This window comes from Talpa europaea (assembly GCF_964194135.1).
Source record: "Talpa europaea genome assembly, chromosome: 6".
Lineage (NCBI taxonomy): Eukaryota > Metazoa > Chordata > Mammalia > Eulipotyphla > Talpidae > Talpa > Talpa europaea.
In genome coordinates this window covers 44,746,678-44,756,988 of record NC_140072.1, presented here as the reverse complement: position 1 = coordinate 44,756,988, position 10,311 = coordinate 44,746,678, and the positions used below count along the sequence as shown (strand labels likewise).

The window sequence follows — 10,311 nt, the reverse complement described above, 5'->3', positions numbered from 1 at the left end:
ATGACTGTTAAGATTATTTATTTATTTATTTTTAAAGATTTATTTATTATTGCATATAAGAACTGGATACAGGCCAGAGGTATGGGGGGTGAGCGGATTCACCAGAGACAGAGTAGGGAACAGAACAGACAGACTGAAATACACTGCAGAGGGAAGCAGTGGGCCAATCAGGAGAGATCTCCTGTGCCATGTGGGTCACCTCCCTGGCTGGGGATCGAACTTGTGCTGCAGTGGCTGCGGATAGCTTCATAGTGCTGAGTCTTAACTCCTGCACCACCAGGAAAGCCCCTATTAAGATAATTTAAAAATCCACATTGGCATATACATCTCCTTATGCAGTTTGAATTATTCCTTTGGTTTGGATTTTTAGAAGGAATTGGCCTTGAAAGCACATTGACTTTTTGAGGAGTTGATAAATGCACTGTTGGCTGCTGCATAGAGACGTTTGCTTCCCTGAACCCTGGTCCAAAGTAGGTATAAAAAGAACAAAGTCAAAAAACAAGACAGCACAATTTAGAGAGAAGTAAGAAATGGGAATAATTTAAAATTTGCTGTGATTTTTTTTTTTTTTTGAGATTGACTTGACTCCTTTTCTGTGTGATAATCAGTTGAAGATTTTGTTTTTGTATGTGATTCTGTTCTTCTGTTTCTGATTTTTAACTCAAGGAAGCTAATCTCTTTCAGCTCTTCTATTCTAGGAATTATATTCATTTATTCTACCAAAAAACACCTCATTGAAAAAGAGAACAAATCCAGTCTGCCAAACCGACTCCCTTGTGCTGCCATAACCCTGAGCAGCCACACAAAATTCTGTGGGGATTTTGGGCAGAGTGGTTCTTCTTTAACTTTTTTTCTTTTTGAGTGATTTTAGAGCAATTGGGCTGAAGGGCAGAGAAAAGTGACGTCTGTTGAGGTAGCATGATTTTCCTGGGATCCAAAGTTTCCCATTTTCATGTCCCTCAGATAAAGTGAGTGTGGTGGGGAGCAAGAGTAAGGTGTGGAGAGTTGGAATTCTTAGCTGTTTTTCTCACTTAACCCCAACTTTGTTAAAGAAAAAGCAACGATGATAAATCTCGAGAACATTTTCTGGGTTTCCTCCCTCGAAGATATGACATTTGATTTTCAAATACATGACAGAGTGTATATAATTCCCACTGGTGCTAAGTGGGTGAGAACCTGAAATTCTAAAATGTTCATCTTCCAACCTTCCCCAGTCTCTGGTTTGCTTTTGGGTGGGCAATACTTGCCTGAACAGCTACTAGGGCTTCAATAACTTTTTGTCTGTAGTGCTCTGAGTTCTCTGTATGCAGTAGTTGTAGAATTTGAGCAACTTCAGCAAGAACTTTGTCAATGCCAAGAGTATGCTCATCTAAAGCAACAGGTAAAGCCCTCTTGTGTTTGATTTGTTTTAGCAACACATCCTGTGTCAGGTGCTCTTGGACCAAATGCCGGTTGCCTTAATCATTACCAGATAATCATCCTGACATGGGATCTGAAGAAGGTTAGCCAAACCATGACATCAGCTTTAATATCAGGATTAGTTATATCCAAGTTGCTCAGTGGTTCTGCATTTTTAGCTGCATTGTTGACATTTTTTTGTATTATCAGATGCTGAGTCCTTGTATTTTTCAGCATTATTTCCACACTAACCGCTAAACCAAGAAGCCAGTCAACTGCTTCTTGTCAATCTTGAATCTTGAAAGGACAGTTAAATCTCCGAGCTACTCTTCAAAGAACTTGGGCAAGTCGCTGAAGTGGATGTTACTTAAATTGCTTTTATCTTCACTCTTGTAGCGTCTGATTTTCTGGTCTTCAAGACAAACAGTTAAGTCAAATTCTGTTTCATCTTTGCAATTGAAGTTGGCAGCGTTGTGGTAGGTGAGGGTTGTCAGTTTACGTGGGAACATGGTCCCTGCTTCTTGCTCTGGTCTCCTGGGCTTTGACCAGGAATGGGGAGGACAGAAGGAGCTTGTGGCACGGGCTGCCATAATTTGGCGAGGGCCCTTTGCTTTTTATCAGGATTAAGAAAGAAAAATGAGCCAGTTTGTCATAAGAAAGTGGCTCCATTCATTTAGAATGTTCCTTCAGTGCCCTTTTAATGTCGATTTTATCAGTAGAGATGATCCTTTCGTTCTATTTGTAATTTGTGTCTTTTCTCTTTTTTCTTAGTTAACCTGATTTTTTTTTTAAAGATTTATTTATTTATTTATCTATACAAGCACTGGGTACAGTCAGAAGCACAGGAGGGTGAGAGAATTCACCAGAGCCAGAGCGAACAGAACAGGCAGACTGACAAAGTAGACTGCTGAGCGGAGCAGCGGGCGCGGCTGGAGAGGTCTGCGCGCCATATGGGACCCTCACCTGTCGGTGGGGATCGAACCAGCTCTGCAGAGGCTGCAGGCAGCTTCGCAGCCCAGTGCTCAACTGCCTGTGCCACCAGGGGAGGCCCAGTTAACTGATTTTTAAATAAAAGGATATCTTCTAGTTTTATTGATTTTTAATTGTTTTAACTTTTTTTTTTTACTGCCAAGAAAATTTTATTTTTGTACATCAATAGCCATGAAATTTCTGTCATCAATTATTACACAAATGCTGCTAGTGCTGTTATACAAATGGCATGTCCACCCACAATTCACTTCTGTAATCTCAAACTGAATTTTCATAATTACATGAGAATATTTATCAGAGAAGGATTAACAGTGAGATGAGTATAGAATTCATAACTGATGTTTTCCAGATAGCAATGTAGATGTATTTTTAATCACCTTTCAGTTGAATGACCATAAAAAATAAATCAATAATTTAGAAATTCTAAGTCTCCAAAGGAGGTTTTCAAATGCACTTTTGAAAAATGCTTCAGTGTCCGGACCAGCTGGGCAAATCAACGGGGTACCCGGGGGAGGAAGCAGGGGCTTGGTATGGAACAGGGGTACGCAAGGAGTGGAGACAAAGCCAGGATCGTTGCCAGTCTCATTTATTCAGGAATGTGTACAATGTTATATAGGGTTCAGAGGAGGAGGTCTCTCGTTATCTCTAGCAAGGAGAGACCACCAATGCAAACAAGCCAGGGTAGCAAGCAGGGGGAAAGGTTTAGTTGTCACAATAGGAAACTTGAAACCTTCCCTGGAGCTAACATTCAGTACCTGTTTCAGGCAAGAACCCGGATGTTCAGGTCTGGGCCCCCACACTTTAGTAAGGTTTTTAAGAAGCATCTTCCATGTCCACATCTTCTTGTAATTTCTGCACCATTTTTTCTTCCAGCTGCTTTCCTTTACCTGCAAGAGGGGCTCGGATAAGATGGATGTTTTGCTTGACTTCTTTGATGTCCTGAACTTTCTGTAGTTCTTTATTTTTCTTTTAACCTGTTCATTATAAATTTAGCTTGGCGTTTCTGTTTGATCTCTTCAACTTTCTTCATTGTATCAATAGTTTTATTCCACAGCTCTTGCTGGTATTTGACAGGTTCATGTCTACGTTTTTCAAATTCAAATGAATTATCCACTGTAAGCTCTTTACCAGCTGCTTTCTGGAATGCTTTCGTCCACCTAACTTTTCTAGGATTGCGCTTCTTTTTAAAGTTTTTATGACACTTGGATTTACAGAATCTGAATACCTTGCAGTCGTTGCGGACGAACATCATGCCGTGGCCGGGGTAGATGGGCCCCGAACAGAAATAACACTTCTCGATACGCATGTTGAACCCGCGTGGGTACCACGAACCCAAACACCGAGCGAACTTGAGAGGAAGTCTGTTTTAACTTTTATTTGTTTCTACTCTCTGATTTATTCCCTTCTGCTGCTTCGAGTTTAAGTTGTTCTTCTTTCCCTCATTTCATAAGGTAGAAACTTAGCAAAAATCTTTCTTAAAAAATACATGTATTTAGGACCTCCCCGGTGGCGCAGCGATTGAGCGCTGGGCTGCGAAGCTGCCCGCGGCCTCTGCAGCGCCAGTTCCAAGGATACCACATGGCCCGCAGACCTCTCCTGCCAGGCCTGCTGCTCCCCTCAGCAGTGTACTTCGTCAGTCTGCCTGTTCTGTTCTCTGCTCTGGCTCTGGTGTATTCTCTCACCCCCTTGCACTTCTGACTGTACCCTGTGCTTGTATAAATAAATAAATAAACAAATCTTTAAAAAAAAGAGAAGAAAAAAAAATGTATTTAATGCTGGAGGACCCATGCTGAGAGAGGGAAGGACTCTGTGAAAGCATGAAAGATGCACTCATGAAGACCTGCCTGAGGGGCCCAGGGACCCACATACCAAGCGGTTTTGTTGAGGTCACAACATTGCTGTGCATTCCAGGGCTCCGTGGGCCCTGAGAAAGACGAAAGGGACTCCATAGATGCACAGGTCGTTGGCAATATGTAGGGTACTGACCAATTGGATAATGTGTTAAGTGAAACTTAGGAAAAACTAGGATCATAGTACTCAATGGAACTAAGATCACAATGGGACCCAGACTCATTTAATTTAGGACCTGGAAGCCAGAAATCTCTATTTCTTTTTCTTCTGATTTCTTCTCAGAAACAGGAAATTAAATGGAAAGAATGGCCTATTGTAACGATGCCCCAAAGCAGGCAAGTTAATGACAACTCAAGAGCAAGAGAATAAACAATCTTATTTAACAGTGTGTAGAAGAACTGAATAGATTTTTTTTTTTCAAAGATGACATACAGAGGGCCAACAGGTACCTAAAAAGATGCTCAGTATCACTGATCATTGAAGGAAACACAAATCAAAACCTCAGTGAGCAGTCACCTCACACCTGTGTGAATGGCTGTTATCAAGAAAGAAAAGAAACAAGAGTTGGCCCTTGTGCACTTGGCCCTTGTGCACTTGGCCCTTGTGGGTGGGACTGTAAATATGCAGCTAATATGGGAAAACAATATGCTGGTCCCCTAAGAAATTAAAAATAGAACCACCATATGATTCAGCAACTCCATTTCTGGATGTAAATCCCAAAGAAATTAAATCATTATCTTGGAATGATATCTGATTCCATGTTCATTGAAGCATTACTCATAATAGCCAAGATATGGCTAAGTGTTCATTAACTGATAAAGAAACTGTGATGTATGTGTGAGTCACATCATCTATACAGGTATATGCATAGCTATGTAATTCAACCATAGAAAGAAGAAAATGCTGCTATTTGTGACAACATGAACTGACCCTGAGGACGTTATGCTAAGTGAAACTGCTCAAAAGAGAAAGACACTCTAATATGTCACTTACATGTGAATCTAAAACAATGAACTCATTGATACAGATAACAGATTGGTGGTTGCCAGAGGTGAGGGTGTGGGGGTGGGGAAAATGCACAAAGGGGATCAAAAGATAAATTTCTAGTTGTAAGATAAATAAGTCCTGGGGATGTTATATACCACATAGTGACTGAAGTTAATAATATTGCATTGCATACTTGAAAGTTGCTAAGAAAGTATACCTGCAAAAGTCTCATCACAAGAAAAAAATTTTAAGTAGATGAGATGATGAATGTTAACTAAATTTATTGTGGTGATTATTTTGCAATATATACATATTTCAAATTATTGTGTTCTATACTTTGGCCTAAAACAATGTTACATGACAATTTTTTTTTAAAGATTTATTTATTTGTACAAGCACTGGGTACAGTCAGAAGCGCGGGAGGGTGAGAGAATTCATCAGAGCCAGAGCGGGGAGCAGAACAGGCAGAGGGCCTCCCCTGGTGGCGCAGCGGTTGAGCGCTGGGCTGCGAAGCTGCCCGCAGCCTCTGTAGTGCCGGTTCGATCCCCGGCTGCTCCCCGGCCACCGGAGGAGGGTCCCACAAAGCGCGCAGACCTCTCCTGCCGCCCGCTGCTCCCCTCAGCGGTGTATTTCGTCAGTCTGCCTATTCTGCCCCCCACTCTGGCTCTGGTGAATTCTTCACCCTCCCGCGCTTCTGACTGTACCCAGTGCTTGTATAAATAAATAAATAAATCTTTAAAAAAAAAAGAACAGGCAGACTGACGAAATACACTGCTGAGGGGAGCAGCAGGCGTGGCAGGAGAGGTCTGTACCTCCATGTGGGCCCCTCTCTGGTGTCTGGGGATCGAACCGGTGCTGCCGAGGTGTGGGCAGCTTCGCAGCCCAGCGCTCACTATTGTGCCACCAGGGGATGCCCCAACATTACATGACAATTATATCTCAATAAAACTGGGAGGGGGGATGGCTAGGGTGACTAGCCCAGAGAGACCGTGGAGGCCCAGATCTGCCAGATGCCAGCTTCTATCCTAACTATTGGGCAACCTGCCCCACAGCCTCTGAATCTCCACCTCTCAAGGCTCACCTCTTCTCCACAAACAGTCTCTGTAACTGGTTCCTTTTTTTTTTTTTTTTTAAGATTTACTTATTTATGCATACAAGAACTGGGGTATAGGCCAGAGATTTGGGGAGTGAGAGGATTCACCAGAGACAGAGCGGGGAACAGAACAGACAGACTGACCGAAATACACTGTTGAGGAGAGCAGCAGGTGCTGCCTGTGCCATGTGGGAATCTCCCTGGCTGGCCGGGAATGGAACCAGCACTGCAGAGGCTGCAGACAGCTTCACAGTGCTGGGCTCAACCCGCTGTGCCACTGGGGAGGCCCTGGATTGGGCTTTGAACTTCATTTGAAGCTGCTTCCAGCTACTCTGCAGGTGCTGTCATTCGAATGGACTTTGATGTCATTTCCCCTCCTAAGCAAAAAATGTCACTTGAAAGGAAACGTAGTTTGTCAGCGTTCAAGACATTTCTTTCGTTTTCCTGTTCTTAAATGAGTAGAAATCCATTTAAGGGTTTATTTCATTCTTAGGCACAGACAGTGTTGTTTTTGATGAGTGAGCTAATCAGCCCTGAGGAAGAATCACCTGGGATATTGGTAACATCATGAAAACTTTCAGAGGCAGCTCAGGAAACGTGGTGCTGAGGAGCTTGTCTGCTGGTGCACTAGTTAGCAGCATGCATGGCTTTAGGGTTTCTGTGATGTTTCATGGCAGTAGGGACACAGGCTCCCCATCTTTCTGCTCCACAGCATTAACAGCTTCAGTTTCACGTCTGTCTAATCATAACCATTCCAGGCACAAAGGAGGAGGCAGGGAGGGGGGAAAGATCAAGCTTCCAGTTGAGTTAGCACCTTTGCAGGCCTTTCCTGGATGCACCACCCAATGACTTACTAGCAACCTGGGAAGGTAGTCTTTTGCCTGGGCACAGTGCACCTGTTAGAGGGATATGTTAGGAAGAGGGGAAAATGGTCATTAGGAAAGCAAGGTGCTGTCTGCCACATTTTGTTGTGCATCTGTAGAGTCAGTGATGACCACTGAGCAGGTTTTCTAATCCCATGCAGACTGGGTAAAGGAGGAGTCAGAGTCCTCAGTGGTTTTTGCAGGTCTTTTATTGGGATTTACCCCAATAAAAGCAAGGATGCTGGGGGCCGAGAGGCTGGCAGGCCTCCCAGCCCCCAGCAAGTCTTCACTCTATCTGGGCTCTCCGGCCTTCTCTCAGCTTCTGCTTCTCTTGCTTCTCTCTTGGCTTCTGCTGGCATCCCCGTGACGCCGCCCTTAAAAGCCCAGTCGAATCCCATCTACCTATGCCCACACCCTACTCCAGGTGCCTGCCATCAGGCATGCATTCAGGACCGCAGGGTTCCGTCATCTATCCTGATGGCGGGAGGGCAGAAAAGCCTGACATTTTTCCTTACCCTACAGCATCTCAGCCAGGAGACAGGAAATTCACCTAAGGAAATTAAAACAACACCATTTGTCAGTGCAACCTTCCACCTCCCGTAAGTAAAAAAAGAGCTAGTTGTTCAGAACAAATCATCAGCTGTATTTCTTGGATTCTGGTGGTATTTATGTTTGAATTGGGCCAAATGCAGTCTGCCAATTTAGGACCTCTGTCCCTCACCTGCCCTAGAACCTACTGCTTCCCAATGGCTTCACTTCATAGAAGAATGGACTGCCTAGTAAAAAATACCTTCAAGGTGCTTTTAGATTTTACAGAATTTTTAAATGTTTGGACTGCTATAAAAATTAAAGACAGACTAAAACATTCAATTAAGCAGTTTTTGAAAGTTTGGGCTTAGACTTTCGGTCAGGTCCCAGCTTCACCAGAATCTAGTTGTGTGACTTGGGCAATTGATAGAAATTTCTACACCTTAGTCTCTGCTTCTAGAACATAGAATAATAGTTTCGACTTCATAGTTTGGATGAGGCCTAAGTCAACTACCTGGCCTGTAGGGAGTGCTAAATAACTGGTAGCTATTCCTTTATTGAGTCGATAAAATGAAAGGTAAATGATCTGCAGATCATCATGATTAGCGAAGGGATCATGGAAAGGGAAGTTGGGGACTGGTGTGGCATGAAGGAGGAGGGGTGGGGCTTTAGTAGGGACTGAGATGGCAAATTGTGTCTCCTACTCTGTGGGCCTTCTCCATCTGCTCTCAGGATGGTGGAGCTTTCTTGTGTACAAGATGGACAGGCACAGCTGACAACCACGCGGGATGGTGGCATTCAGAAAGCCAGACTGAGGGGAGCTCAAAGGACACAGAACAGAGGCTGTTACATACAAGATAGGAACATACAGGAAGGGCTGCGCACCGGGGTGCTGCGGTCCCTGAGTCTACCTAACAGCATGTGTCCGTGAGGAATGGCTATTGTGGACCTCCTTTTGAGAGCAGAAATGGGAAGTCTCAGACACAGAGGCATTCCTAGTATAATTGCTACAAAGTGGTTTTGAAAAATTCAGCACAAGGTCAATTTTTTCAGCATAAACTTATTGTTTACTTACTGTGTTACTTAAGTGCTGATGTAGCACTTACAAAATACATGGGAACTCTATTCTGCCCAGTAGCCTTTTATTTTTTAAACGTTTTTTTAAAAGGATCTTTTTTTTTTTTTTAAGATTTATTTATTTATTTATATAAGCACTGGGTACAGTCAGAAGCATGAGAGAATTCACCAGAACCAGAGCGGAGAGCAGAACAGACAGACTAACGAAGTGCACTGCTGAGGGGAGCAGTGGGCGGCAGGAGAGGTGCGGGGATCGAACCAGCGCTGCACAACCCAGTGCTCAACTGCTGCGCCACCAGGGAGGTCCCCAATAGCCTTTTATGTAGCAACTACTATTACTCCCATTTTACAAGTATGGAAACTGAGGTATCTAGGCATTCAGTCATTATTAAGAGAACACAGTAAATAAGTAGCAAGCCAGGGGGCCTCCCCGTGGTACAATGGATTAAGCACTGCACTATGAAGCAATCTGCAGATTGCTTCAATCCTGGCGGGCCAGGGAGCAACCCACATGGCCCAGCAGACCTCTCCTGACACACCCGCTGCTCCCCTCAGCAGTGTATTTCAGTCAATCTGCCTGTTCTGTTCCCCACTCTGTCTCTGGTGAATCCTCTCACCCCCTGCACCTCTGGCCTGTACCCCAGCCCTTGTATGCATAAATAAATAAATCATTTTTTAAAAAAATAATTAGCAAGCCAGGAAGTGGGTTTCAGCACCCCTGCATTTGGTCCCTTTGGTGGAGAAACATTGCTCAAGCCTGCTTTTAGGAGCAAATGGTACCTGGCATGGAAGGTCAGAAACCTGTGCAGAGAAGGATTTGCACACAGACCCCAGGATAAGAGGGAGGGGACAGCTTCTGACTGGTAGAAAGAGAGACTTCTCCCTGACCCACTGGTTGAACAGTCACAGAGGATTTCCAAGATTCTAGGGTGGGCTCGCTTCAGAGTCATTTAACAGCTAGGGAAAGAAAGGACAAATTTCTCTTTTTTTCTCTCACCAACAGGATATGATTTTGCCAAATGAATATTAAGTGAACCACGGTGAGCTGGATCCAGCCAGCTGATACCAAGTTCACAGCTTAATAGAGAAGTTATTTCTCTGTTCTCTGTTCTTCAGGGTGCAAAACTGAGTTGTGAGCATCTTCCACCTGGGTTAGAAAGCCATTACTGAGGATAGAGATTAGCCAGTGAAATGCTGCTGTTGGACTTGAGGCTGCCAGCATTGAACTGCTGGGTGCTCCATCCCCACACGTAGAACAGTCTGTCATGGCGCTCTGGGAACGGAAATGCACAGCCCACCCTGGGCCTGCTTCAGATTGGTGTTCTCTTTTCTCTCTGCCCCTGAGGGCCAGCTCCAGTGACTATTTCCTCCTGCACTGGTGTTTTTAATCTCCAAATTATTGTTTACCACTTTAATGGTAAATGAAATTCTTTTTTAGGGGGTATGAAATGATCCGTAAATATTTCACCTTCTCTGGAGCCTCCCCAAGGGAGCCCCTTAGCCTCTCCCCACCGGAGCTGCAGG

The 10,311-nt window shown here is 44.0% G+C and overlaps 2 pseudogenes across 2 annotated transcripts; both read right to left on the bottom strand.

Moving 5' to 3' along the window:
- Positions 1-1,156: 1,156 nt before the first annotated feature.
- On the bottom strand, positions 1,157-1,907 carry LOC311171674 (RNA transcription, translation and transport factor protein-like; annotated as a pseudogene). Its single transcript has one exon. The product of its transcript is annotated as an RNA transcription, translation and transport factor protein-like (transcript).
- Positions 1,908-3,201: 1,294 nt separating this feature from the next.
- Positions 3,202-3,694, bottom strand: LOC311171510 (putative ribosome biogenesis protein RLP24; annotated as a pseudogene). The gene has a single exon. The product of its transcript is annotated as a putative ribosome biogenesis protein RLP24 (transcript).
- Positions 3,695-10,311: the final 6,617 nt, after the last annotated feature.